General features: G+C 36.1%; 1 protein-coding gene across 2 annotated transcripts in view; it reads left to right on the top strand.

The window, feature by feature from the left end:
- The first annotated feature begins 12,196 nt into the window (after positions 1–12,196).
- Fur1 (Furin 1) overlaps positions 12,197–24,776 on the top strand; it is a 126,930-nt gene continuing 114,350 nt past the window's right edge. For both annotated transcript variants that reach the window (XM_070633913.1, XM_070633912.1), the window contains exon 1: positions 12,197–12,788. The gene's annotated coding sequence lies outside the window, so the exon portion shown is untranslated. The remainder of the gene's footprint in view (positions 12,789–24,776) is intronic.

The raw sequence follows: 24,776 nt of genomic DNA, 5'->3' as shown, positions 1-24,776 counted from the left end.
TCGTGACAAGAAACCTACTGGCAAGTAGAAATGAAGATATTTTTATATAATCACTGATCCATCCTGTGATATTAATGCTGCCACTGGAGACAACTCGAGTGTCCTAAAGACAAGATGAAAAATTACTTTTAATGCTAATTTCCGTTTCAATTTACGGCCAAATGATAAATTATTACCTCTGGCATGCTGTCGCATAAAAGTTCAGTACGAAAATGCTTAAATAGAAGATGAAAAATATGTGATACAGACTGCTCCTCGCACGCGTCTATTCCAGTCATAATACAATTTTCAATATCATCAATTACACTGTTGAGATTTGTAATTTTTTTAGGAAGTGTTTATGTGACTTAGCATGAAGACCAGTGGTGGACAACCTGTGTGGCGTGGCACACCTTGGTAGTAAGCCTCGATCGAAACCAGAGTTGCAAAACAGGCACGTGTGACAGGCAAAAACCGTACAAATTCTTACAAAACCGTACAAATTCTTACAAAACCATACAAATTATCGAGAATTTGTGCGGTTTTTGCCTGTCACAGTTGCTTGTTCTGCAACTCGATTCGTGACTGTTTACGACCAGAGTTGCAAAGCAGGCACTTGTGACAGACAAAAACCATACAAATTATTGATAATTTGAAGAGTTTTACTTACAAAACCATACAAATTATCAAGAATTTGTACGGTTTTAGCCTGTTCTGCAACTCTGATCAAAACCGCACCCAACATACGGTTCATGGCATTTCCAAAAAACCACAAATCTACCACAACACACAGGTTGCCCACCACTGACACAAAAGCCTTACGTGCATTCTTTTCCCTCCATGAGATTGAACAACATCTCCTGCTTTTCATGTACATTGTCTGGCATGGCTGAGAGATAGCAATACCCAATGGTGATTACATTGTCTATCATACATTCTTGACCTTTTTGTGAGAAGAAGTCTGTAATGATTTTGAACATTGAATTTTGAAATATTGTTATGGGAGGTGTAGAAGGAGGTTATTTTGGGAATTTATATTGGGATGTACGGAGGTATGGTAATGGTAGTAATTTTATAGCTTAATTAATTTTTATGTTACTTGAATTGATCATTTATAAAGAGAGATATTGAGTCATGAAAGGTATGCCATTGGGATATTTGGGTAAGTACTGTATTTAGCAGGGATGCCTTATGAGGGATAAGCTGTGATTTTAGTTATATCCTTGTCTGGTTTGATAGACTCACAAAATCACAGGGATTCCCCCATAACCGGCGTTGACTACACTGCCCGAACGACACAAATGAAGAAGACTCCTCAATTTGACTTTTAAGGCTCTAAGCAGCCATATGGACTTCAAATGATATCATTTCAGGCTTTACAAGTTTCATGTGCCTTTATATCGGTAAAATTGGTAATTCGTTTAGAGTTTGACTAAGAGCTTCAATTCTGCATTTGATGCAAATGTCTGAATTTTTGAGCTATACCTTATAATTCGTCCAAGGCTTAACGCCTGCATTTTTATTTCACAGGCCTGTAATTTTGGACTAACCCTGGGACGAACCCTATTTTTTAGTATGACCTAGACATCGAAGTTGACTCGGATTTTGTATGGAAAAGTAGACCTAATTTAACTGGACTTCATTATATAATTCGAGTCAATATCGAGCTCTGGTACGTTCCAAAGATCTAAATATCCTTAAATTCTGCAATTTCCCAAACCAGACTGTTGAAAACTTAGTTTCAAGGAAATTCGATATGAATTCCGTTCCGATTGTTATTGTGGAGTTGGAATTGAATCTTGAGTATAGAGGAATGCATAGGAAAATCTGTGTATATGAGACTAAAGCCTTTGTGGCCTGAGTGGTTAGACAGCAAATCAAAAATCTGTAACTCTCTTATTTCTTACGATGTAAGTTCAATTCCCAACACAGACCGATCTCAGTTACAAAGTTGTTTTGTTTACATTACTTGAACTTTATGCTTCTTTTCAATGAGTATAGCCACACGAGACAGTTTACAAATAACAAATATATACATAGTTTCCAATCAGTTCTGTCTAGATTCCCACACTTGATATTAAAATGCAAACAATATCTTATCAAAACAGTTTCCCAGTCAATGAATTTCATCAAAATATTTACTTAACATCCACAATATACAATCACTGATTGATGCATGTGTCTAGCCAACATTGACAGGTCATGCAACAATATCGACCAAACCAGAATGACATGTTAGAATTGATGCTAGAACCAATAACCTAAAAAAGAGCTATAAATTGCTTCATACTTTTCATTTCATCTTGATCAATTCGACAAATGACATCAGAAAGACGACTTGCGATGTCTTCAATTTTATTGAATGCCTCAATTTCTGTTCCATTTAAGCATTGACTCAAAAGACTCTTCAATTTGTCATTGCATTCATTTCTTACACGAGTCGCATTTTTATTTTTGCACTGACTAGAAAGAGAAGAAAAAAAATGATAAATAAAGAGCTGTTAAGCTAGAGAAAGATTCAATAAAAAACTACAAAAGACACGTTCTTATCGAGTGACTTCAGCGCATTTTTGTCCCAGCGATCAGTAATTGATTAATAGGTCACTTCCAGACCTAAAACACAAGATCAAGTAAGATCCAGGTCAGTTTCAGTTCTAAAAACACAAGATCCAGTAAGATCCAGTTCACTTCCAGATCTACAAAACGAAATCCAGTAAGATCCAGGTCATTTCAGACCCAAAAAACGAGATCCAGTAAGATATAAGTCACTTCCAGATTTAAAACACAAGATCCAGTAAGATCCAGGTCACTTCCAGACCAAAAACACAAAATTCATATAAAACTTCCACAAATTCAAACCTCATAACGGTAAAAAAAAATTCAAACATTGTTCAGTAAACACTGTAAAAACATCGACAAACATTGAAAAACAATGAAAAAACGTGTTGTTGTTTTTGTTGTTGTTGTATATGAAAATGAAAAATTGTTAATTATAGTATTTATGTGTTGATTTGAAACTTCTAAATGACCGCCAATAACTTTATGAACTGATCTTTTAAAACCATTCCGGGCTCTCTACGATGTCTAGTTTTCGAGATCTCGCGTTCCAGCCGACCGACCGACCGACCGAACAAAGTGTCTTATTAAGCTACCTATTTGAAAAAAAATTCAAAAATGCGCTAAAAACTAGCATAGACACTCGTGACACTGATCGCATTTTTCCCACAGAGAATCACAACATTAAAAGACGGACAAACAGACGGACAGACAGACGGACAGACAGACGGACAGACAGACGGACAGACAGACGGACAGACAGACAGACGGACAGATGGACAGACAGACAGACAGACAGACGGACAGACAGACGGACAGACAGACGGACAGACTGACGGACAGACTGACGGACAGACGGATGGACAGACAGACGGACAGACAGACGGACAGACAGACGGACAGACAGACGGACAGACAGACGGACAGACAGACAGACGGACAGACAGACGGACAGACAGACGGACAGACAGACGGACAGACAGACGGACAGACAGACGGACAGACAGACGGACAGACAGACGGACAGACAGACGGACAGACAGACGGACAGACAGACGGACAGACAGACAGACGGACAGACAGACAGACAAAGTGCAGATAATAGCGTATTTTCCTCTAAGTAAAATGCGCTAAAAATGCAAGCAAATGATGTCACGAATGTCAAGAATTTAAATGCGATTTTAATTCCAATGGGGAGATTAGAATAAATTTTTATTTTTTAATTATAATATCATTAGAATTAATTTTTTTGTTAAAGCACGTTTGTGTGCACAGTCGTGGATGCGTACGTAATTTTTAATGCATTTTTGAAAAAGTGATGCTTGTAACTTCACTTTGGCTGGGTGGCTGGCTGGGTGAAGCGTGAAATCTCAGCAACCAGACATCGTAGAGTCATCTGGTTTGAAGCATTAGCTCCGTATTATCGAGTACTGGCTTATCGATTGGTCTGGTAGCTTAAAACCATGGTTAAATGCTTTAATTAATGATTTTTTAGTTTTCCATATATACCACGTGTTTTGGCCCCTTGAAATTTTGAATTTTTTGTGACCGTTAATTTTCAAAAATAAATTGACCGTTATTTTACATACAATTTTCAGCTCATTTCCAAATGCATGTCTATTTGAATATTATTGCGTTAATCAAATTCTGATCACTAGTCAAAAATGCGCTTAAGTCCCTCGATCAAAAACACGAGGCCTTTTTAACAATTTTTTATTGTTTCACTCACGTTGTATAAAGCTCATAAAATTCTTTCGGATCCGATGTGAGTAGATCCCTAAATGTCAGATTTAGAGGCGTTTCATTTAAAAATTCCACACGACACTCAGCAATCGTTTGTTGAAGCTTATCAAAAACTTCATTGTCGCCTGTACGATTTACGCACATGTCCTCAAGAAAGTCTAACTGGGATGAGATGAGGGAAGTGACGTCAAATGAAACTTGCTCATCCTCATCCTCATCCTCAAAGCAATGTTGTGATTTTATGTAAATTAAAAATATTATTGCAAACTTTATAAAGCACTTCATATTTGTGATAATGTTGAAGATTAACTGTCGTGAGCTTATTGAGTCGGGACTGTAAAAAAAAGTCAGCTATGAGAGAATTATCGCAATTTTTCATTATTAAGTTACTAAGGTGAATTAAATTGTGATGAGGTGAAGGTGGAAGTAAAATGTTCTCAGTCGGTGTTGTGCTTTTAAATGCTATAGACTATTATAGTGCATGACTATCAGGGGTGCATTCAGGCGTGGGTTCGGAATTTCAAACCCTTGGATCAGAGTGTGGCTGTCTCAAAAGCGACCGTTAATGTTTTTCAAAAAAAAATTTCAATTTTTTTTTGACCGTTACTTTTATTTTTTTTTCGTAACGAAAATTTTTATTTTAAAATAAGTTGAGTTCGAAATGTTCGAATTTTTCGACAATCTAATGTCGAAAAACTCGAATTTGAGACAGCCACACTCTGCCTTGGATTTTCGTGAAAAATTCTCAAAAATCCCTTAACCTCACTTTTTATCCATACAATATTCAACCCCACACCCCTTCTGGCTCCTTCTGACTACACCCCTGACGACCACTGACAGACAAACATCAACATTTCTGATGAGATTTGCTTTTATGGAATTATTATTAAATAAATCTGTTGCAGCATCATTTAAACGAGAGTTTGAGGCTTGATAATTTTAAAATATGCTTATTTAATATGCATATGTGGTTAGGTGTACATGTGAGAGAGTGAGTAAGGAGAGGTATCTATTGTCTAATGAAAATAATTAATGATGTTCTGATAAAAGGAACATTGATGTGGATATGTATCTTGCTTTAAATTAAATGAAAATAGAAGAAAATGACACATATTTTGGTTAAATTTATGGAATTGAAATGGAAGTGTTAAAAGTTTGGTGTTGGAACTGGAGTATAGTTAGGGGAGGGATGGCTGTATGTGTTGTCTGTCTCTAGAAATTGGAGTTGGGACATAACCAGAAGAGTGGCATCTGTAGGTGTATTCAGAATTTAATGAAGAAATCCGAGCCCGTGCGGAACACGCTATACGATTAGTAGGCGCTGTGTCTAGTTATGAGCTTGATGAGTCGTTTGTGTTGGGTCGTCGTTGGACTAATATAGTCTTATTTGCCTTATGTAGCTTTCTTTGTACAAATTGATTTCGGAAATGGTCGGTTGTAAACCTTATCATCCCTAGTTTGATTGTAGGGCTGGTCAAGGGTCAGACACTCCAATGTACAGTCTTGACTAACTGTCATACAAGTAAAGTATGTACTAAAACAACATATTCAACAACTACGGAAAAGACAGTACTGTACATTGGAGTGTTTACCCTTTGGGGCTCGCACCCTTTAGATGGATAATTTAGATAGTCAGGAGACAGTCAGGGGATGATATCACGAGAAGGTATACGCTTAACATTTGACCAGCTTTGGAGTCAGACATCGGCTTCCCCAATCCCCCAAAATCATTGCAAGTTCAAAACAATTTTCATGCTTATTATTTGACTTAAGGTCGACTAATTGGAGCTTGTTTCACTTGAAAATGGAGATTCAACTTTGAGCAGTTATGCAAGTCTATAAGTGCATCGATTACCATAGTTCACAAAACACATGCCTATAACAATTCCATTCAGATCACTTTAATAAATTTCAACAATTTCAAAACATTTTCACACAAAAATAGAATCTATTTAAAAAGTCAGCAGGTTGAAAACAAGCCTTACAAAACATAATATTAGCCATGGAGATAGCAATGATATTCAGACATCAACACACAATAGGATAAAAGTCTTTTTGAATAAAGAAGCATAAAAAAAAACTAGAAGCACTCATGTCCACATGCGATTATATTCAGGCTTCAATAATTTTAGACAATAAATGGAATATATAGGAAGAATAGACATAAATAGAGAAAAACCACTTGTTCATCAATTATTCTCTACATAGCATCATAATACCCAAAAACACCCGGAAGACTCATCAAACTAGAAATTGTATGCAAAAATTCTAATTATAGACATTAACATCCTTACTACTTAGACTTAATCACCTTATGCCTTAATTGCATTCTCTCCTCCTCACTTCTACATTGCTTTAAATGCTTTATTGCCATTTCTATCATCTCATATGCATAAAGCAGTGGTGGGCAACCTTTTATTTTTCGCGGCACACAAGTATGTCATGGCATTCAAGTATGTCACGGAACACAACTTTGTCACGACACACAAGTGTGTCACGGTACACAAGTATGTCACGGCACACAAGTTTGTCACGGCACACAATAATGTCACAGCACACAAATGTGTCACGGCACACAAGTATGTCACGGCACACAAGTTTGTCACGGCACACAAGTTTGTCACGGCACACAAGTGTGTCACGGCACACAAGTGTGTCACGGCACACAAGTATGTCACGGCACACAAGTGTGTCACAGCACACAATTGTGTCACAACACACAAGTGTGTCACGGCACACAAGTTTGTCACGGCACACAAGTGTGTCACGACACACAAGTTTGTCATGTCACACAAGTTTGTAACGGCATACAAGTTTTTCACGGCACACAAGTTTATCACGGCACACAACTTTGTCATGACACGCAAGTTTGTCACGACTCACAAGTATGTCACGACACACAGGTTGTCCACCACTGGCATAAAGGATGAATTAATTTTTACTGTGCATCCTTATATAGAGCATGAAATTACCTACCTTTTATTACAATTGCATCTAATTACTCATCTTAGCGTTTTCTGTTACATACTCTTAAAATAGACAGTATAATTTGGTGGCTGGTTTGAAAACGAGTACGAGACAAAATTAGTACAATTATTAAAGATATGTAGGAACATCATTAAATTACATTTTGTTCCCCGCTATGCTGTACCGTGATAATGTTTCGGGAGTGAAAAACCGCTTTTTCATATTCACACATTTCCGCAAGGTTTTCCCGTTTATGTCGAGAAATAAAAAATTATTATAAATACTGTGCCTGCACTTCTGCTTGTACACCCAACAATATCGTGTAGCTGTACTTATGTACATTTATGCAAATGATATAAATGAATATAAAAAAATGGAAAATTTATAATTTTTTTTATTTCTACTGCTGCTGCTGCTGCTCTCTCATATCGCACATTGCATCGAGTCTGTCGCGCTTAGTAACGGAAGAAAAGTTTTTTAATGTGTGCAGTCAGAAGGCATATGCGTTATTGTAGTCATTTTGGGATGGCTGAATTAAAGGAATAAGTTTTGGTTAGTTTGTAAATTTTCTAGGTAAATGTCTCATATCAGGTAAAGAGCATGCTTTGATGACACAGAAATTTCACTACGGTACCTAAAAGTGATCCTGTTTATCCTTTGCCTGTTAGGGGACTCGATTTGGATAACATAATTTTGGATTTCGTCCTTTTTCAAATCAAATAAACTGAAAATGATTCTTAAAGCTTTCTTTTGGAGGCTACAGTCAGTAATGGTCCTTCAAAAGTGTGTGAATGACACATGAAGCCTTATGATGTACTTAACCAAACCCGACCATATACCAACTCCTCCTTATCGCGGTGAGAGACCATTATGGGCTGCGTTGGCTTAGCAAGCCGCCAGCTTTAATCCCAAAGCTAAAACACTCAAAAAGAAACATACCAGAATAAAGTAAGTAAGCAAAACAGTAATATCATCAAAGGACTTGTTTGAATCATACTATAAACTGTAGATCTAGATTCAAACAAGAGTTCTAGCGAATTTCCATTTGATAAACTATCATCAGCTTTAGAATGCTAATTAAAGAAATGCATTAAATTCTAAATATCACAACATTACAGTCCTTTGACAACGAAGCAAAAATTACAATTTGCACTTTTCCATCCGGTTTTTTTAAATTTATAATAAGCTTTTAGATAGAACCAAATACGTAAGCGTCAAAAGGATAAAGAGGCAATCAAAAGGAATGCAATCAAATTAAAATTTTTGATTCCTGCATCGTTTTTAAATACTGTTAATTAATTACTAAACCAGGTCAGTGTTTTGAGAAAAACATGGAAACTGGATGGAATCTTGGGATCAGTTTCTCAGTCCCTTAGTCATACTATTGCATAGGATGCAGCTAACATCACCGCAGACCTGAAATTTCTGCATTTTAGATCTTCAGACTTGCAGTTTTTGACTGTAACTAATTATTCGTTCAAGGCTGTAGATATGCTTTCTTGTTATAGGGATTTGGATCTCCCGGGATATCCATAGCTGTAGGACTCATTTTCTACAATCGCAGTTTTGAACAAATCTGAAGTAAAATTGAATAAATCCAGCCATTTCATGCAGTTAAGAGCAATTTACAGCCTTTTTTATCAGAATTCCTTCAAAATTGCTGCGAGGATTGACCCTCCAAATTTCCGTTTCCATGACCACGCCGTTTCCTTAAAAAATCAATAAAAATGCGCCCCATGCCACCTACCTCTTTCAACTTCTAATAATTTCCTCCATTCTCTCACTTGATTTTACTTGTTTAATGTCGTTTTTCAATGCACAATTAATTATTAGAGTTGTGCTACTGTTGTCGATGTCGTAGCATCATCATCGTGTGAAGCAAGACTCCTCTATAATATAGGAATATTGAAAATATAGCAAATCATGAAAATAGAGTCGATAAATTGTTAATTGATTGCATCTATCTATCCCCGCATTTTATATACATATAAAAAAAATTATTTGTGATTGATTCAAGTAATTGAAAAAGCGAATCCAACACACATTTGTAGTCTATCACGTCATCTATTCTAGTTTTAATGAGGATAAATAGAGGAATCTATGTATATTTGTGTAGGAAATGAGCTTTATTCTGAGCGACTAAACAGAAAAATATTTAATTAAGAGTTCGAATATATATCAGAGTGTGGCCGTCTCAAATTCGAATTTTCCGACATTAGATTGTCGAAAAATTCGAACTCAACTTATTTTAAAATCAAAATTTCCGTTACAAGTAACGGTCAAAAAAAATTTGAAAAAATTTAACGGTCGTTTTTGAGAAAGCCACACTCTGGAATATATATTCTAACTCGAACTCAACTCCTCTCTGTGCCTTATAATTAGCTAAAGAGTGATGATGCAATTTTGTTGATTGAATTAAAATTTCTTCACATTTGCATAAATTGTACATATTTATGTGTTTGGATGTCATGCATATTCATGATAGTGCTGTCTTTTATTTTTTGTGTGTGTTTATACACACAACAGTCGTCACTGATGCTTATGTTTAGAATTGAAATGACAAAAAAAAGGAATCTCAGCATGCACATATGCTTCAGAATAACTGATTATATGACATCGTTTGAAAATTATGTTTTGTTATAAAATCTTTTATCATGCTTATGCTGTGAAATATATTTTTGACAGTCAATTGATGCTATAATTATTCTCTCTGTAAGCTTCATTGAATTCTCTCTTTGCTATAAAATGTTTTCTCTTGATTAGTCCGTGTATTGTGGGAGATTGTGGAACTTTTGTGAGAAAATGATGAAAAATTGAAATTATGAATGAAAAGGTTTGAGAATCTACATGAATTTTCATCGACAAGCAGCATTCATAGCTTACAACCCTAAAACCATCATATCCACAGCATCTAATCAACTTCCCCATACATTTCCACCTCAAAACATTCCAAAACAATCGCAATGTCGGATTTCATAGACATTTTTTCCTTCTCTCAATTTTCTATTTTCTCTCACGCATATTACCGTTGCTTTATTCACACCATCACAGTAACAATGCCTTTCTCAATTATAAATTGTTCTATGTACCTGAGACTATTTCTATTGTTCAATATTAAATTGCAAAAAAATATAATTAAGAAATGTTTATTTATTTATTCAGAACATCTGAATAAAGAAGGTTATTGACGATGCATACATGAACTAGATGCTGTTTATTCAGGTCTAGTTCAATGGTGGGCAACCGGTGTGAAGCCAAAAATGCTTGGAAATTTCATGAACTGTACATCCAGTCTAGTTCATTGATTAGATATGATTTAGCTTAAAAATGACTATTTTTAGGTTTGAAGGAAGGGATTCTTAGTAGCATTAATGATATAAAGCATGAAACTTCAAAACTCACACTCAGCTTATACTTACTGTAACCTTATGCAGACTTTAAGCTACAACAAAAAGCTTTATGTCTAACACTGTTGCTGACTCTCGGCGTTTAAATTTAGAAACTATAAAATGTAATAAAAACCTCAAGTTTCCATTCAGTAATTAGAAACGAATCTAAATTTACATACGTCAAATTTTAATTGTAGCAATTGACTATTGACGACCATAAAATGGAAATTACAAATCATCACGATATTTTTATTATAAAATGTGAATTTTATTACAAAAACGTTTCTAAATGATTGTTTGGAAATTAGCTTTCCATTTAATTCTGTCCACTATCTAGTTATTCTAGCTTTTCTAAAATTGCAACAGCCACCTTGCAGCCACCAGAAACCGTTGCTATACCTAAGGTTGTGGAACTTATCAATCACCTTCCATAATATTATATTCCCTTGTTTTAGACGCGATTGAGATGTGCAAGCTTTTGGTTTACATTTTCTTAGTTTTAGGTCTGCAGGTCACCAGTTTGTAGCCAAACCCATGTCTACAATTTTACATCCTGAGCTTACCCACATAGCCGACTTCCATGTAGTTTTAAAAGTAACAATGACGGGTCCATGATGAAGGCTTCTTCATTTGTATCGCTCGGGTATTGCTTCTCAGTACAAAACTTGATAATTACTTACTTAAACTGAATCAAAAGTGGTCGTTGACTCATACAATATATCATTTTTCAAATAAGTAATTCAATCTACTTGTTGACCACTGATATGTATGAATAATAAGTTTGGAATCTGATAGTGCCTTAGTGCAAATTGTTGATTTTAAAGTATTGACTTATTAGTGGAACAGTATTAACTTATTTAATGGAACTATGCTCCGATTTGAAGCTTAGGTTATTCCAAAAGGCTTTCCATCTGACTCTATTGCTGACTTATCACAAAGCTTGTACAAATTCTTTATTTTTCACATGGAATTGACATTCTGGCATTACTGTTTTTCGCAATATTGTTTTTAGAGCCTTTTTCCTTGTGGATTCCAACCAAGGGCGGCGAAGCAAGTTTGTGTTTTATTATATACAGTGCTCAGGATCAACAGATACTTACTGACTTATTTCGCTGGCCGTACACACAAATTCTGATCTATAACGTCCCATATTTTGCGTCTGAAGCTGACTAGTAATAGCTTTGTCGCTTGCCAATTACCGACGTCAAGTGGATTACCTGTCATCAACAGCCACCTCATCTAAAAATTCACAATCATCTCAAAACAGTACATTGACCTGAATATGCAAGATAAATACTCATATCACTGAATACTATTGATGAATTTAAATAATTAAATAATCACGACAAACGGTGTGAATAATTCAGATAAATAAGAGTTCCATTGATATTTACTCACAAAAATCCTCTCCGTCCATGTCTCTCACTAGAGAGAGAGAGGCTCTCATCCTTACTCTCCCATCTCATTGACACACAAAACAAAATTTTTTTGTGAGAACATTTTTTCACACAGAGAAGGAAAAAAAAAAACAAAAAAAAAAAATTAGACGTGCTTGAGGTGTTGTGGAGTAAAGTCACAAAATTTTTTGTCGTTTCTTACGGAAAAAAAAGACTCAAAAAAAATTTTTTTAAAGGAAAATTAATCAAATTGATTTAATTTTTTGTGTTTAATTTGCATAATATTATCGGAAGTGAATCCTATAAGTGCATTTCTAGGCTGATAAACTAGACGAAAAAAGAAGGAATTTTTCAAGCCTCAAAAAAATTAAAGAGAAATTCTCGTATTTGGAGAAAAAAAAAATATAAAAAAAAATGAGATGTGTGTAAAAATATTTCTTTGAATGTAAAGGCATAAAGAAGATGAAAGAATAAGAAATCACAAAAATGTATAAGTAAGAGAAAATAAGAAGAAGAAGAAGGCAAAAGAAGTAAAAAAAATATCTTGAAAGTCTGCAAGAAGTAATAATAATTTCCTAGATTTGTGTTGGTATATTTCATGTTTTGGTGGCCGTAGAGCAAGCTATAATAACGTGCTGAGTGTAAGTGAACTAAACTAAGAATATATTGAGAAGAAATTGGATATTGACGATTGGAATTAAGATAAATAAATCAAAAATCCAAAAGAACTTAAGTCTACATAAGAGCAATCAAACAGGTGAGTTTGATATCCAAAATATCTCTAAATCGACGTCTGAAAGCATTTTTTTTGAGTCAATGGCACTTTGAAATGATGTCACGAGAATCTCTCATCAAAAGAAGAACCGAAAACAACAACAACAAGGGAATGTTGTGCATGAATATTTTTTTTTTCATTTCTCTTTTCACTCCTCAATCTCCACAGAAGTTTAATGTGGGTGTGTGAACCAAATAACATAACGTTGAACTGCGTGCTCATTAGATCGAGGGAAATAAATTTTCAATTCCTGCATGAATATTCCAAAATTCATAATTTTCTTTCTGTCGAGTGTAGCATTTAGAGACTATTCTATTGTAAAATCAATAAAATTGATCCAAATTCAGTTCTTCTTTTTTTTTTTTACTTCTGCTTCCTTCATGTGAGAATAGAAAAATGTTTTCTTGTGGTCTTGTGGATTTGTTTCTGTATTTGACCGTATCATTACCGAACAGCACAATGCTGTTCGCAACTCAATGCTCAAGACACCGCTTGCTTACTTACTTTGCTGGGCGTTCAGATCAATTGCTATCGATGGTCTTCCTCAGATGTCATCTGAGACTGGGCCAAGGGGACACTATTACGTCGTTATATCAATGTTAAGAAGTATTCCTGACGGCATCATAACGACGTATGACCCTAACAGATAATGAGCATACTCAAAGCTATAATCAATCAATATAATTAAGCATGTTCAATTTTGTGAGCATACTCATGAGCAAACCTTATGTCTGTTCGGTTGATGCCCTCTTTATTTGTTCCAATTAGACCGGCTAACGGAATCCACCACGAGAAGGTCGTAGATAGGCACTTGGGTACGAGATGCTATGTGCAACTGACTGCATGTATTGCGTATCATCCCCTAGGTTCGCCGTAGACACCGATATGTCGTCATATTAACGTTAAGATGCAAAATTGCTCAGACGGCACCATGACGACATATGACTTGGGTAGGAAAGGCTATGTACAACTGGCTAAGTGCAACTGGCTATGTGCAACTGACTATGTGCAACTGACTATGTGCAACTACATGGTACGGCTACATCGCCATATTAACGTTTAAACGCGAAGTGTCCCTGACGGCAACATGACGACTCTTTTTCGGAGCTTGAAGTCAACTCGACTTTTGTTTATCAAAAATTCAATTCTATTCCATTCAAAATCCAATTAGACATCAATCTCTGCTTATTTCAAACCACTTTTACTTCGAATAATCCAATTCACCGCATTGTGCCGATCGGGTATCAATTCATTGGGAATATTTCAAGTTATTTTTTTTTTCTGCACAATCTTTGAACTGAAAAAACGAGTTATGTCGTGTTGTTATGAATTATGGAATTTGCTATCTCAAGATGCAGTAACTATGGCATTTACCAATAGCTTCCAATGAACTCAGAGTTGTTGATTTTGATGTCTGATACTTGAGATTGTCAGATTGGGTGAAATCCAGTGGTATGGAACTTTTTTCGTGTTTCTGGACAAACTTTTGGAAAGCCACTACTAAAATTGCATGCGGCATGCTGTACATAGGATGTCCAAAAGATTAGGCGGCAAACTAGTCTGCTGTGGCACACAGATTGCCACACTGGTCAAATCATTGCAATTTGTAACATTGTTGCAAGTGATTCTGTCGACAGCATCGATTGAGTTGGATGTAGTCACAGAAAATGGACTTTTCAACTCATGTATTAGCCATTACTGATTTAGCAATTGACTGTTAGACAGTGAAGCTGCACAGACTCATAAACAATGCACTTTGAACTCATTCCTCAGCCATCACTGATTAAGCAGTTGATTCTGTCCACAGTATCATTTGAATCAGTTACAGACACAGACAATGGACTCTCCCAACTCATTCTCCAGCCATCAACTCTGCCAAATTCTATCCAGTTTATAAAAATGCGCCATCATATCTCATTCATTGATATTTATTACAGACTTAAAAGGATGCCTTTAAAACATTATGTTGTTGCTGTCCCCCTTACGCCTTTTTGGCACACAAACATTTTATATTGTCAGCCAGCCAACCAGTCAGCCATTTCCAGTAATAACAAAATATCATTAACTATATGCTCCTATCCATCCTTCATCTATCTCCATAAATATTATTTTTTCTTCTTATGCTGCAACCCCTCAATTGTCGTTTGGTGCTGCTCGCATGGCAATAGCACCAGCAGTTACACAAAAAAAAAAAAGAAATCCTTCACTGTTTATTATGACATGGAATTTGAATCATGTTTTTGTTTTTCCTTCCTCAATCCTTCTGTAGTGCTTCATGATTGTTGTTCTTGTATTATGTATGTATTTTACATATATTTTTCGCAAACGTACATATTATGACGGCGTAAATTTATACACATATAGAAATTTAAAAGAGGCGCTAAGCTATTTCAAGAACAAGTGATATATGAGCCGTGTGAAACTAGTTTGCGTGGACATTTGATGTGATTGTAAGCGCATTTTTCATAGATTTACTATTTTCTTATGAAATGGTCATCCATTGAGTCATAATTGCTTACTTTGCTGGTCTATTGATTAATATTGATCCATAAAACCCATGAACTAACAATTGAAGTACGATGCTGTGGCAACTGAACTAGCAACTGTAAAGACATTTTGCAATAATTTCTGTTGCTTAGTTTGCTGGTTGAGCAAATTAATTTTACTTCTTGGCCTGAGTCTCTTGAATTTAAATATTGAGACTTGCTAGGCCAACACACCCTGGATTAATCAGATAATCGTTCGACTCCTTCCCACATAGTGGCATGGATTGACGGTTTCTACCGGAGATCAGGTTAGTACATGGAGGAATAAAGCTAAGTGTGACATTAGTCATATATTTTGCAAATAAATTGATGACAAGAAAATATCAGACAGGAGGGCTCAAAATGAGCCGAATGGACAGTTAGGCACACAGATGGACAGAAAGACAAATTCAAAGACAAAACATTGATCACGATACTGGATCTTATGATCCAAAAATGAAAACAGAACTTCGATGTCACATGATTAAGAAACAAAGCTTTAGCGACACAACATGGTAAAGACACATGTAGCTTTGGGTTCATGTTGATGTCAATATGATGTGAACTTGCTGTAATGGCACTATGATGGGTGTTTTTGACTAATTTTGACGGCAATTTTGAGGACCACTCGAAAAGCATAGTCATCAAAGATCTATCATTGTGTTAACGACATGTCACAAAGACATGAGGTTGCTTTGATGTCACTGTGACAGTTGTCTGACACAAAATAATGTCTCTAAAGTAGAAAACTCTAATAACTCATTCTAGATACAGACAAACTGACACACCCAGGCTAAAACAGCCTAGTAATAACTCAAACTTTCAAGAAATTTGCGCTAAACTGGGTAAATAAAAAGAAGAAAATCACAATTGTTGAAATGTGCTAGATATTTTCTGTTTTCTTCTGCTGTTTTGCTATTTTCGAAATGAAAATATTCTATGAATGTTCTTCACCTCACTTAAACTGACATGAAAATGTTTCAAGATAAAACACATTCAAGGAGAGGAATAAGAAGGAACAAAAAAAAATATAAATATTATACATACATTTGACAACATATCGACATAAGTTTCTGTAAAGTCTCAAAATGGAATTTTATGAGTTTTTTGGGAAGAGATTTTACTTGTCGGAAAGGAAGCTTATGATATGTTGGGAATTTTCCTTATTTTCATTTTTTTTTTTAGAGATTTTTTTTGTCAGCTGAAAAAAAAATTTTTCAGACGAAAAAAAATGATAAAACTTTTGTAAGTCCTGATTCCGAATTTACTGATACTGTAGCTGTCGAGGAACATTTTTTGCAGCATAAAAGTTTTGTGCTTCTAGACAAGTTTTCAAGTTCAGATAAATTTTTAGATTTTTGCTGAGAATGTGTGAAATATTTTGGGAATTTAAGCTTGAATGTCTGTAACTAAGCCTGACTCATGCTCTTGTAAGCTCTAATTTCAATGTTTACAGCATCAATATTCAAACTGAATAGGCATTAGTCATTATATTTACATTTAATTGACTTCTATTCAGTAGATAAGAGCTCCCGAGTAATCCTATGGACGACAAACGGATGCAAACAACCATTTGGTACTAAAAAAGAGTTCGGTGGAGCCCTAACAGTTACGGTGTGAAGCTTTCTTCATGTGTGTCGCTCGGTATTGTCCCGCTAGATATTATCCCGCTCGGTATTGTACCGCTCGGTATTGCCCCGCTAGATATTATCCCGATCGGTATTGTCTCGATCGGTATTATCCCGCTCGGTATTGTCCCGCTCGATATTATTCCGCTCGGTATTGTCCCGCTCGGTATTATCCCGCTCGGTAATATCCCGCTCGGTATTGTCCCGCTCGATATTATCCCGCTCGATATTGTCCCGCTCGGTATTATCCCGCTCGGTAATATCCCGCTCGGTATTGTCCCGCTCGGTATTATCCCGCTCGGTATTGTCCGGCTCGATATTATCCCGCTCGGTATTGTCCCGCTCGGTATTATCCCGCTCGGTATTTTCCCGCTCGGTATTGTCCCGCTCGTTATTGTCCGGCTCAGTATTGTCCGGCTCGATATTATTCCGCTCGGTATTTTCCCGCTCGGTATTGTCCCGCTCGTTATTGTCCGGCTCAGTATTGTTTGGCGCAAGGGATTGCGCCACTCGGGAACTTTCAATTCCAATTGATTCATCTCAATCATAAATGAAACACAAGACTGTAGGTCAAGGCTCTCACAAGCTCTGAATCAAATCTAATGATTCACTATCAAATTGCTAATTAAACAAACAATAAGCAAATCAGAACAAAACAACAAAACCCATCCCACTGCTGTTTAATTTACTCCTAAATTCACAGCCAATTTATTCCATTGATTATCATCATATTGACAATGTCCATTCAATACTGATTATTTGTGAAATGTTGGACATCAACATGATTTTTTTTTGTAGTGTAAATCTCTTGATAACTTTGACCTCTTTACGGATTTATTTATTCAATCATATTTGCATTATATTAAAATAATATTTAATAAGCACTGATAAGCATTAAATAATTAATGAGTATTATACTTATTTAGCAATGAACCAGGTCGTAGATTTGGAAATGCGTCACAAAATATTTTTTTGTCAATTTTATTGATAAGGGTGAGACACAAATTAATGTTTTGACTGAAAATATTCAATAAATTTGCTATAAGAGATGTCAAATAATCTATTAATCAAAGGGTTGAGGAGGTTTGGGGATACAAAGACAGTTGAATTTATCGATGAGATTGATGGCAGGCTTCTAAACCTTAAAATCTATCAAATTTTCTTTAAAAGTATCAAAAAAAAAAATTTTAGAAATAACTATTTAATAAAAAATTCAAAATAATGCTCAGCTTAAAGTACGCTCAGCCTTAAACATGAACGGCTGAACCATGGGTAAGCCCCAATCATACTCGACTGAGCAAACGCTCAACCGAACAAATGCTCAGCTTCAATTATTCTCGGCTGAACAAATGATCAGCTTTACCAACGCTAAGCTTCAATTAGGCTCAGCCGAACCAACGCTCAGCCTTAAACATGCTCATCTGAGCAAAGGCTCAGCCTCAAGCATTTTAGTCTGAATAAAAGCTCAGTTGAACCAACGCTCAGCCTCAAACATGCTCAGCTGAGCAAAGACTCAACCTCAAAGATGCTTAGCTCAACAAATCCTCAGCAGAACAAACGCTCAGCTTCAGTTTTGTTCAGCCGAACCAACGCTCAGCCTCAAATATACTTGGCTAATCAATTGTTCAATTATAAACATGCTTGGCTGATCAAGTGCTCAGTTGAACCAACCAACGCTCAGCTTCAAATGTGCTCCACCGAACTAACACGCTTAGCTTCAAACATGCTCAGCCGAATTAATGCTCACCCTTAAATATTCTCGGCTGAACAAATGCTCAGCTTCAATCCTGCTTGGTTTAGTAAATGCTCAGCTTCATTCATGTTTATCTGAACCAACGCTCAGCTTCAGTTATTCTCGCTCAGCCAATCAAGCTCATTCGTGATAAAATTAATTATAAAATCATCAAAAATTAACAAAAACAAAGCATGCAGCTCCACAAACTTCCCAACATTCAATTCCACGCTCATGCAAATCAACAAAAACTTTTTCGCAATTCCTCTTAGCACACGGAAAATTTTTCACTTTCTAAGCAAATTAAAGTTGTATAATATTTTTCCAAAAAAGTTTACATTAACCGCGAAGTTATGTATTTCATGGTAAACATTCGAAAATTCCTAAGCAAATTCTAGTTTATAAGAAGTGAGAAATTGAGTTGCTACAATTTTTTGGCAGCGGTTATAAAATTGAAAAGTTTCATGCAAAACTTATGTTTTCATCATAATTAGTTAATTCTGTCATGAGAATGTCTTATTTATAATCGGCAACAGCATTATGCAATCATCATTATTTCCATAGTTACACCCGATTAATGTTGCATCAATCGACAAGCTACAGTATCAAAATTTTGGAAGTATTTACCTTAGTAAGCTTGTTCTTAGCATGAATAAAGCAACATAAAGGGCTGCCTGATTTCCCCAGTGGGTCCTTAAGTATGTAGACCAGTGGTGGTCAACCTTTTATTTTTCGCGGCACATCTTGATGATAAGGCTTGTTGTGTCGTGACATACCTTTGTTGCAAGCCACATTGTGACACGCCACACCTTGGTGATAAGCCTTGACCAAATCCGCACACAGCATACAGCTCTTGGCATTTCCAAACATTATTGACGACACATTATTGTGTCACAGCACACAGGTTGCTCACCACTGATGTAGACGTAGCAATGTCTGCACAGGATCCTTTCGAAAAAAAGGATAATTGGATTATCTTAAATCAAATTGTAAGCCGGTGGAATCAAAAGTACTTAAGATGGTATTAATCTGTATTCTTGTGCTGACGCGGATCTATTTTTGTTTTCTGTTTCAAAAAAGTAATTTTTGGGGTGGGCTGGAGTTGATGAGATTTTAAGAATTTTTTTGTGCTTTAAAGCAGTGTTGCTCAAATTTTGTGTTGCGACACAAATGCGAGAAACCTAATGCCATGAACCGCATTTTCAACCGTTTTGATCGTGACCACCAAGATTTAATGCGTGGCACAATGTGGCTTGTCACCAAGGTGTGTCGCGACACAACATGGACTAACACCAAGGTGTAACATGGGTCAATGTGGCTTACCACCAAGGTGTGTCACGGCACAGTGTGGCTTACCACCAAGGTTTGTCACGACACAATGTTGCTTACCACCAAGGTGTGTCGCGACACAATATGGCTTACATGTGCAACATGGCTTACCACCAAGGAGCACCACACAAGATGTGCATACACCAAGGTGGTTCGCCGTGGCACACAAGGTTGCCCATCACTCCCTTAAATTGAAAAGCATTGTTTCTAAATTTGTAAGACAAAATCAAATTTTGGAACTGACTGAACATTAAATTCAATAAATATTGAAAATCTTGTAACTTTGTATTCAAGCTGACATCTTTCACATGCCTACAAATAAATCCAATTTATCCTTTTCGTCCTTCCGACAAAGGTTCTCATTAATACATAATGCAATATTCGTCTTAAATCTAACATTGTATTATGCTGTAATCAAATGTCACCAAGTGGATAAGAACAAAAGGAGATTTATATGCTAATAGCTTACAATATTTTTGCTACTAATTTTCATAAATAACTTAATGATAATAGCCCTAATGTAACATGCAATAATAGAATCTAATGAGATACATTGACAATAAATCGAAGTGGCGGTTTTGTACTGTGTTGAAATGATGATGGCGCGGTCGTAAAACCAACAAACTTTATTTTATGAATATATACATTTTTACGTCGTGGCTGATTATTCATACTTTTAGGAAATTCCCGGAACTTATAATACTTTTTGTTTTGCCTTAATGTTTTCTGTGAATAAGGTAGTGATGTGTAATTTCAATTAAGGATGTAAGTGGCACTGGTGATGGACTTGAGGAAATTTGTGTCTTTTGTTAAATATCTTAGTATGCAATTTGACATAATATGTATTAATCTAGTTAATAATCAGAGCTAAGGTCGAATAATGACATATTTTACGGAAAAGTCCGGAAGCAATGTCATTAATCGAGGACGTAGGGCTAGTTTAGGTATTATGTCAAGTTGTTGCAAATCAGGCACTGTGGGAAAGGTCTTCTGATAATTTGTATCAGAATTCCTAATTTGTACGCTTTGTCTGTCATTAAACTTTTCTATGCCAAAATCTGCAGAAGTAGGCCAATATGTACTGAATGTTGCCACAACGGTGACGAGGCAGCAGTATACTTAAAATCAGTTGACAGTTGACTCCAATAGGGGAAATTTGGTAGTTTTGGCCAAGTCTCTGTTAATTGGTTCTAAGAATATTGCCACCTAGTCACTGTGGTGACAACATTTAAATTTGTCCCCATCTGGGATGTCTCACACAGAGTTGGGAGGAATTTGGAGTCCGAATTCCAAAAGTCCAAAAAGTCCGGACTTTGTGGAGTCGGACTCCAACGGAGGCGCCTCCACATTGGAGTCCTGCCAACTCTGTTCTCAAATTATTCATATTAAACCAAGGCAAGTGACCGAACGACCCAAACGACCCGATAGGTAAACCTCGAGTCTTGCCGTTAATAAGACGACGTACCCTAACAGGCAAAGAGACCGCTTTCAGTTGCTGTAGTGGTATTTCTGTTCCATGAAAGCATGCTCTTTGTCTTTTAGGGCTAGCAATGCACTAGCGAACGTGATGTGCTGTTCAGGTGCGAAAGGCTCCGTCTCAATTCCTATCATATCTCCTTCATGGACATACTCACTCATGCCATCAACTGACAACCCATGAAACCATCCATATTCAAGCAACAGATGAAGTCATGACGATTCCGTTTTCCATTTGTGTCGCTAAGTATTATGAATGTCAAAGGTACTTAAATGATATTAAATTTATGAACTGGAAAATTTTGAATGAGTACTTTGAACTTGCATATGGAAATTGCTTTAGAAAGAGCCATTTATAGCTCTTTGAAGAACTTATGAGGCTACTTCTTTGAGCATATTCAGAAGAATTTCAAGTATGATTCCTCAAAGCTGAATATCAAATAAATATGCAGTTTGTTGACTTCTATCAAGCATACTTCATGCTTTGAATTCACCAAGAAACAACTTGAAATGGCAAGAATAACAAAAAAATTGTTAAATTTTACGCCTGAAGATTCACATTATAAAAATATTAATCCAACAATTATTTACGAGTCAGTCACATAGCTACAAGCGTTCGTTGAGTTGAAGGTCTCAAGTTCACAAGCTTGTATTTCCAAGTAATTGAATATTTTTTGCCAAAATTCCTAAAAGAATCAGCACTCAAAGCACATTTTTTGGTTACGTCAAGCATTTTGCTCTTCCAAGTAAGACAAAAGAGATTCTCACAGACAATGAATTTCAATTGTATCAAGGACAACAATCTATTGATAGTTTTAGCACTGCTAAGACAACTTTTAAGCACCGCAATGTCCAATTTATGTAAATCCAAGACAGTTCAAGACTCTTGAATTATAAAATATAAATTCAAACTCAAATCCGCAGGAGATTTAAGTCACTAATCCATGCTTGTCAGTTTTTTCACTGCTGTTGATTCACTGGAGCAGTGGTGGACAACCTGTGTGATGTGGTACATCTTTGTGGGAAGCTTAGATTGAAATATCACACGGTATGCGGTTCTTGGAATTTCTAATGACACAAGAGTACCGCGGCACGAAGGTTACCCATCACTGCACTAGAGGTTGTCATTATTCGCACTGCTCATGATTTACTAGAGCAATGGTGAGCAACCTGTGTGATTCGACACACTTTGTTGGTAAGCCTCGACTGAAACCGCACATAATATATGGTTCATGACCTCAGCACACACGTTACTCACCACTGCACTAGAACCACTAGAACAGTGGTGAACAACCTGTGTGCCCCGGCACACTAGTGAGTCACCAAATATTTTCTACAAATGCCATGAACCGTATAACTTGTAAGGTTTCGGTCGAGGCTTAAAACCAAAGTGTGCCGTGTCATAAAAAAGGTTTCCCACCACTGCACAAGAGCCTTTCGCTTGCCATTCACAAAAAAAGCTCTTTCTATCGTCTGACATTAACCTTAAATACTCTCGATTGAGAACATTGACACAAAAGAAAATCTACGATAAATCTTCGTGTATTTGAACCAGAGTTGCTAATCAGACACCTGTGACAGGCAATAACCGTACAAATTCTTAATCATTTGCATGGTTTCTCTTACAGAACCATACAAATTATCATGAAATTGAACGGTTCTTGCCTTTTCACATGTGCCTGTTTAGCAACTCTGATTTGAACTTAGTGCCAGCTTATTGCGTAAATTATTTTGTCAATTACGTAGCACATGCGGAAAATTGGATATAATTGAATTATTCTTAAGCTGTTGAAATTGAATTATCAAGTTGCTACAAACTTTAAACTCATCTGTCTTCGTTGATAACTAATTACATTAATAATCATTGAAAAAATTTCCACAAAATTACTTCTAATAAGTTCCATAGCTTGTCTAAACTCATTTTTTCTCCGCTCATCAAGCGAAGCGTCAGCAACAAAAATTTGTAGAAGCTGTCAAATAAAATAATAAAAATATTTATTATCACAACAATAATTTCTTCGAAGCTTGTCTCAATGTATCACAAAGTGCTGTATATAAAAATGTGCAATCTGTAGCAAAAAAAAGAAGCATAATGAATGAAACAATATTTTTTTCATAAACACATCTAGACAATTAGTACGTGTGTGCAGCACAGTACGATAAACATTTTTGCTTTTCTTTTTTTGTCGAAATGGAAAACAAAGGGAAACTTTTGTGCTTCTTTATTGTCATTTTTATGAATTTTTGCAAATGTGGCTTTGTTTATGTGTGACGTCTTATAAGTGGGTTTATATAATGACGTCTTAAGAGTAAGTAGAATAAATAGAATTGGAGTAAGAAGCGCAAATGTGTTCTTTTTGGGTACAGTAACCAAAATAGACAGAAATACCTAAGAATTAGGCATCAATTGGACATTGACTTGCTATTAAGTAGTTTTAACGTAGTTTTGACCTATTAAGGCACCTACGACTGTTAAGGTACACTAAGCTTGGACATGACAGGCTAAGAGCCTTCAAGAATCAAATATTCTAGGTTATTGCTATGTTGAGAGCAATATGCGAGTCCCTGTCATGTCTACAACACTCTAATGTAATGATTGAGAGATCCGATTCTGATGGGAATCAAACTCACACAGATCCTAGCCACAAAATGAGAATCGAACTAGTGTTACATGGATTAGGTTGTCTACAACTCGACCACAGTATTAGATCCACTTCTATTCCGTCACCACAGTTATGTGTATTATAAACTCTTAAGAAATGATGTTATCCTTAAATTTCGCTGATTAGTTGCTTAAAAATGCTATGAATCAATAGGCCAGAACCGCATATTGCAGCTAACCCTATTTTTCACAGTAGAAATGGGTCAAATTATCCGTCAAAAAAAGCTCCAAGCCGACTCGAATTTTGTATCGATTAAGTCGACTTGAGACCACTATTCTGCAGATAATCCGACTTGACTTCGAACTCTGGCCGTGACGGTGTAGTTGGGGCAACTTCATGTGGTTAAAACAACGCTGGAGCAGTGCTCTAGCGATTATGATGCTGTTCTGGAGAATTTCCTCCCAAAAAGCCCCTCAAATTAATAAAACTCCACAAAATCTAACACCTAAACCCATCATTTTCAAACGTCCCTTCCAAAAGATTTTCAAGAATTCTTTTCACTCAGCGCTAAAGAGAAAAAAAATCTTTTTTTGAATTCCATCTTCTAATGGCGATGAATCTTCATCAAAACAGAGAGATAAAGATGAATTTCAATTAGCGGAATACGAAAATTGCGA

Source organism: Chironomus tepperi, unplaced genomic scaffold (assembly GCF_022539635.2).
Source record: "Chironomus tepperi strain 1889 unplaced genomic scaffold, CSIRO-AGI_Ctep_v1 contig_82, whole genome shotgun sequence".
In the NCBI taxonomy this organism is placed as follows: Eukaryota; Metazoa; Arthropoda; class Insecta; order Diptera; family Chironomidae; genus Chironomus; species Chironomus tepperi.
Note: the sequence above shows the minus strand (reverse complement) of the source record. Positions and strands in the feature narration are given on the sequence as shown.